Here is a 6,462-nt window from a genome sequence, read left to right as displayed (position 1 = left end):
TGTATGTCACCAGAGGACATCAGGAAAAATTGGGGGACATCAGTGTCATAGCTCGCCGTCATATGGTTCAGCAAGAGAGGTGCTCTGCACAGAACTCACAAGTTCTGTATCAGTTTATGCTTATGTCAAAAATTTTTATAGTTATTAAAAACGGGAGTTTAAGGGGCCGGCCGGGTGGCTTAGCGGTTAAGTGCATGCGCTTCGCTACTGGCAGCCCGGGTTCAGATCCCGGGTGCGCACCGACGCACTGCTTCTCCGGCCATGCTGAGGCCGCGTCCCACATACAACAACTAGAAGGATGTAACTATAATATACAACTAGCTACTGGGGCTTTGGGACGAAAAAAAGGAGGAGGATTGGCAATAGATGTTAGCTCAGAGCCGGTCTTCCTCACCAAAAAGAGGAGGATTAGCATGGATGTGAGCTCAAGGCTGATCTCCCTCACAAAAAAAAAAAAAAAAGAGAGAGAATTTAAGAAAAACTTAATTGGGGCCAGCACGGTGGTGTAGTGGTTAAGTTCCTGCACTCTGCTTCTGGCAGCCTGGGGTTCGCAGGTTTGGAACCTGGGCATAGATCTACGCATAGCTCATCAAGCCAGGCTGTGGCAGCATCCCACGTAAAGTAGAGAAAGATGGGCATGGATGTTAGCCCAGGGCCAATCTTCCTCACACAGATACACACACACAAACAAAAAACTAACACACACAAAAAAAGAAAAATTTAATTTTCAGAATTTGATGTAAGAAGGTAAATGCTTCCACAAATACAATACAGATCCTGCTCCTGGGATAGAGGCAGGTCCTCCCCCGATGTTCCCTTCTCACGCCTCTGTGCTCCAGCCTTCCTCAGCCTCTCCCTCCTCAACCTCATCACATGGTCAGCCCAGGCCCTCCTAGAGACTAAAGCAGCTCAGAGCAGGAATGCGGTGTGCAAATTCATGGTCACAGATCCTGATCTTCACTTGGATGCAGGAGCTGGCGGGAAACTGACTCAGAAAAAAGGGCTTAGCTGCTCTTCTGAGATTAGATCTAACCCCTCAGGGCTGTCTGTGTATGGGTATGTGTTTGTGTGTGTGTGTGTCTGCGTGTTCCCGATGATTTTTCTGCTTGAAAGTCATGACTGCCAGAGGGATTTCCCACACATCCTCCCTATCCCATGTCACAACCTGAGATCTCTCTCTCTCCAATACCCTAAGCACACGCCACTAAGGCCTACCTGCTGGCCCTCACCATCGTGCTTCCAGGCTTTCTGTTCTAGCATATTCCTCTGCCAGTTATTCTGGTTCCCATTGGCCAGGAGCCTGTGGACATTGAAAGCTGGGCACGGATATCCCCTCTTGTTTTAGTCAGGGTTCTCCAGAGAAACATAACCAATATGATGTGGAGAGAGAGAGAGACAGAGACAGAGACAGAAACAGAGAAGGAGACAGACAGAGAGAGACTTATTAGAAGGAATTGGCTCATATGATTATGGAGGCCATCCAACCTACAAGCTGGGGTGTAGGCCAGCTCACTGGAGCCCAGTGGAGCCAGTGGTGCAGATGAAGTCTGAAGGCAGTCTGCTGGAGGCTGCCCTCTTCTGCGGGGACGTCAGTCTATTGTTCCTTTCAGGCCCTCCACCGATTTGACAAGGCCTAGCAACGTTACCAACATCTCCTTTAGTCTGAGTTCACCAATATAAATGTTAATGTCATCCAAAATGTTCTCCAAATTGACAGACAAAATTACCCATCACACATCCCCAGGATGAATGAATCATCTCCTCTCCCCTCCTCTGTGCCCTAACACCCGAGTCCACAGGGAGGATATCACACTCGGTGAGAGGTATTTGTATATTTTTGAGCTGCACGTTTCATGTGGGCATTGGGAATACAATGTGTCCCTTTATCACTTTTGGTATAGAGAGCCTTAGACATGCTGATGGTCAATCACTCTGGGGTCAGTTGAATTCCCTTGGGGAACAGGAGCTGAGAGAGGGCTCTCCTCATGCGTGTGGGCCAACTTTACAGCGCAACCATCCATGGCCAAACCATCCCCAACCCCATGGCTTTAACCACATCTCCACTCAGTTCATCGCTTTGAACGCTCTAGCCATCCCCAACGGTCAGACCCTAAGACATCCTTGTCTTGGTCCTTGTGAGGACAGTGGGTGTTGTGGGCAGAAGTGAGTGGGAGGTTGGTGTCCAGTGGTCCCTGGCTACTGGGGAGCTCTTTGCCTGGTGTGAGGACCGGGGAGACCCTGAGTCCCACTCTGCCCCCATCCGCTGAGCCTTTTCCCCATTAAATGAGAAAATAGACAAAGACTTCCTAGTGCTCATGTTCTCCATGTGGAAAGGATGAGATCCAAGTGATGAGAAGTCACCAGTGTCCTAAGGCTGTGGGAAAGTGGAGGAGGCCTTAGACAGGCACAGGGCTTGTCTGTGCTTGAGGACAGGGACATGGGATAGCAGCAAATTCTGTGAAGTGACAGGTAGAAATGAGGTTAGAAGGTTCTGGCCTGATTCACTAGGGTCTCTTTGCAGGAGGGGCCTGTGCTGGGTGGCGTGGAAGACAAGAGACACACAGTGGGTGGCCAGACCCAGGCTGGGTGCGGCCGGAGCTTGGTGGGTCCAGGTGACCTGTGTGTGGGAAGAGACTCCCATGCACAGGGCTGGGGGACAGGAGCCTGGGGTTCATCCCTGGAAGGAGGCATCCAGGAAGGGCCTGGCAGCCCCAACCCACGAGGCTGGGTAAAGTAGGCAAGTGACCGGGGGAGTAGGAGGAAGGCGGAAGGCTGTCCTTAGAGGCCTGGCAGGATGGCCTGGTGGCAGGAAGATGAGCCTCTGTGGACCTGTGGGCATTCCTGGCTGACTCCAATGCAAGCTTCTGGTCCCTAAACTCACACCAGACCCCAGAGTGGGTGAAATTCACTCCTGCAATTTTAAAGGATGTGGACTATAGATCATACTTCCTGGAACAAGAATAAAGAATCAGGATGAATTCTGGCTGCTTTCCCTGCACTAGCTTCTTCATCTTTCATTGCATCAATTTCCACATTTGTAACATATGCCCAACAGTGCCACAGGGTACGACAAGAGATTCAATAAAGATGTCATGCAGTTGACCCTCAGCCGAACATGCTGAGGACTGACCTCAGATCTCCTAACTCAGGTATTTGTGCTGCCTTCCCGGAAGTCATGGGCCAGGATCACTGGTGATGAGAGAAGTGGACCCTGCAATGCCTTCCTCTGTCACTTGAAGTGTCTGTGATGTGTGGAAATAAACCCAAAGACAGGGCCCACTGAAAAAGAGTCAACAATCTTCGCAGCCTCAGCAGGCCCTGGTTTCACTCTTCACCCCCACAGGAGCCCGCCATTACTGAAATGCTGGTGGGACAGTGCTAGAATCCAAAGACCAAAGAGGAGACAACCAGCGTCTGCAGAAGCAGCAGCTGGGGACAGGATCCCTTTAGAGGCCTCCAGGGGGCACTCGAGCTGCTTTGAATCCCTGTCTGCAGGAGAGACTTAGGCATACAAACTAGGGACCCAGTAGTCAAAACTTTCCCAAAGAAGAGTTACTTTGGTTCAAAAAGGTCTTGGGCTCCATTGCGATAGAAACTACTAGAAAATGTATCCTGGATGACAGCACAGCTAAAGGCTGTGTTTGGCAACCTTTCATTGAGAAGGGAGTGTTCTCAGAAAGGAAAATCTTAGGTCATTTAAGAAAAGCAGGAATGACTGTGACCATAGAGATGGGAAAAGATGGGGAGGGGGAGCAGGAGGATGGGTGGAGGGAAAAAAGAGCTGAGGGCCAGGAGGAGAAGGAGAGAAACATTGAGGAACTAGTTCAGCCCCAAACTAGGCCAAGTGCACCAGCGTGGGGCACAGCTACCGGAAGAAACAGTCACATGTCCCCAGTAAGAGGACAGTGACGCATTTCCTGAATCCTGAGTGCCCACAGCTTGGGCTCGCCTAGTTCCCCGTCTCCACTGCAGGTCTCTAAGCAAGGACTTCGGGCTCCAAGTTCAGTCTCCTCTTGCTCCTGCCGCGGGATTGTCCTCTAGATGCATGTGGCCCTGCGGGGCAGAGGGGGACACATTAGGAAGAGGAAAGGAGGATGCCGGGGCCCACGGTGATGAGTGAACCCTCTCAGCCAGTGACACTGCACCCCTCCCCATCCCCCCAAGTACTCTTCGTAGCATCCCTGGCTGGGAGAGAGGCAACTTTGGCAAATAAGATCTGCAGGAGAATGGGAGGGAAGAGGCAGGGGAGGGAGAGAGGGCGCGGAGGGACAGGCTGTTGAAGACCCCAGTGCCCAGCCCACCCGCCCCTCGGGGGGTGGGAGCCCGATCCCCTGGCACCTGGGGCGTGCTCAACACAGGGGGTGTCGCTGCAGGGATGCGACCCCCAGACGCCGCCTGCCCTCCTCTGCTCCCACCACTGTTCCACATACCCTCCATCTTGCCCACCTCTCTCCCCCGGGAACTTCCCAGCGCGCCTGGACAGCGGATCAGTGCACCTGCAGCCCCAGCCACTGGCCCTCAGGAGCCCCTGCTCCTCCGCCCCAGCTCACACCCTTTCCCTGCCCACCTCACCCCGTCCCCCTGCACCCCAGGGCCTCCAACACCTTCCCAAATGGGAGCTGTCCCTAATCACCTCTCTACCACCTGACACTTTATCCCCTTGCCTGAGGACACCCCACAGGAAAAGCCTGCATACCTGGCCCCCAGAACCTGGAGTAGGAGGGATGGGAGGCACCTGTGTGGTTTCCTGCCAGGGAGACTCCTTCTCCTCCTCCTCCTCCAGCAGGGGAGGGGCACTAGCCTTTAATTGCTGAGGGGAGGGTGGAGCAGGGGCAGTGTCTGCTCTGCAGCCTGGCCCTTGCTAGTCTCTTGCTGTGGCAGAGACGGGGGTGGGGGCTGCCTAGGGGTCCTTTTCTCCCAACCCCAACCCTCGCCTGCCTTTTTCCTTAAGAAATGCTCCCTCTCTTTGCTATGACTTCACCATCATTCCTCAGCCCGGACCTGGACAACCATAGCGTAAGGTTCAATGCCAGGTAGAGGAAAGGACTTTTCTTTCTTACGATTGTGGCAGAGACGAGGTGAAATCCTTGAGTCTCCTGGGAGAGCAGGTGAATGGCACGAGGGCCTGACAAGAACAAATAGAAACGCTGAGAGACGTGGGGGACTTGCTCAGACAGCAAGTGCACGACATTAAACCAGACAAATACTAGGACGCGGGTAAGTTAGAAAGTCCAAGTTCAGGAGAGAATAGGATTGTGGAGTTAGCTGCATTTATTGTACGCATGTAAGAAAACAAAAAAGATGTTGGTCCTTTCCATGTAGCCCATCAGAAAGCCAGGCCTTGGAGGACGGAACAGGGCAGATACAAAGGGGCCCAGAGCGAGTGGACACCAAATGAGAGGGGAGCAAAGGATTTGTCTAGACCAGAGGCTGATCTCTTTCCCACTGGGGGAGGGCAGAACTGCTCCCCCTGCAGGGTAAGAGGATGAGTCGGCGTAAAGCCCATGGATGCACAGAGGATCCTGGCAGTTGGGTTTGATGTACAGACATTCCTCCTCTTGGACTCAGAACCATGACTGTAGTCCAACCTGGAGGCAGACGGATGGAAGAGAAGTGGGAGAGTGACAGGGATGCTAGCGAGTTCTTGCAAAAGATCTCAGTGGGAAACTGCAGCAGTGGGTTTGAACGTTTCTTGGTGCACTGGGAGAAAATGCTGGAGACAACAGGTAGCCGAGAAGAGAAGGAGAAATGGTAGTTCTGTTGAGATCAGAGCAACCTACCCCACAGTGTGTGTGTGTGTGTGTGTGTGTGTGTGTGTGTGTGTGTGTGTGTGTGAGAAAGGGTGATCCATCCACATTGAGTTCTTCTTGGGAGAATGATGGCCATAGGTAGGTTCTATCATCCTTCCTTTTCCCTTCTCACCTCCTGACGTCTCTTCCTCACTGCACATCCCTCTGGTCCACTCACCATGGATTCTGATTGACCCCAAACATGAGGGCATCATTCTCTTTCCAGAACTTTTCCTCTTACTGTTCCCTCTTCTTAGCCTCACTTTTCTTTTTCATCTCACCTGGTCTATTTCTGGAAATCCTCCAATACCACCCCAAATGTCAGCTCCTGAGAGGATGACTCTACCACCATCCTCTGGTGTCACCTCCTCTTCTGTCACAACAGAATTGATTGGTTATATTACAACCCATGTGCCCACATTAGCTGTGAGCCCCTTGGGGACAGGGCCCAGGTCCTGTCTCCCATCCTATATCAGGGCCTGTCACAGCGTCTGCCACAGGTAGAGGGATAGAAAATGTCTGCGTTGTAGGATTATCTGGGGCAGCAGGAGCTGAGGAGGAGAGTCCTCAGAGGAGATTTAGGGTCTGGACGAGGGCTTTCAATCTTACATTTGCATTCCAGCATCACCAACCTCAGCCCCAGTTACAGCCCCATCCAGGGCCACAGCCATCA

The 6,462-nt window shown here is 52.4% G+C and overlaps 1 long non-coding RNA gene across 1 annotated transcript; it reads right to left on the bottom strand.

Moving 5' to 3' along the window:
- Window positions 1-696: 696 nt before the first annotated feature.
- LOC147911250 (uncharacterized) lies at window positions 697-5,266 on the bottom strand. The gene is made up of 2 exons (XR_015551377.1): window positions 5,061-5,266; window positions 697-4,053 (listed from the first exon to the last, which is right to left on the bottom strand). It is a non-coding gene; the product is annotated as an uncharacterized LOC147911250 (long non-coding RNA).
- Between the last annotated feature and the right edge of the window lie 1,196 nt (window positions 5,267-6,462).

The sequence above is a fragment of the Ceratotherium simum genome, unplaced genomic scaffold (assembly GCF_057802395.1).
Source record: "Ceratotherium simum simum isolate JZ-2026a unplaced genomic scaffold, ASM5780239v1 HiC_scaffold_45, whole genome shotgun sequence".
Taxonomy (NCBI): Eukaryota; Metazoa; Chordata; class Mammalia; order Perissodactyla; family Rhinocerotidae; genus Ceratotherium; species Ceratotherium simum.
This window is presented reverse-complemented; position numbering and strand designations above follow the sequence as displayed.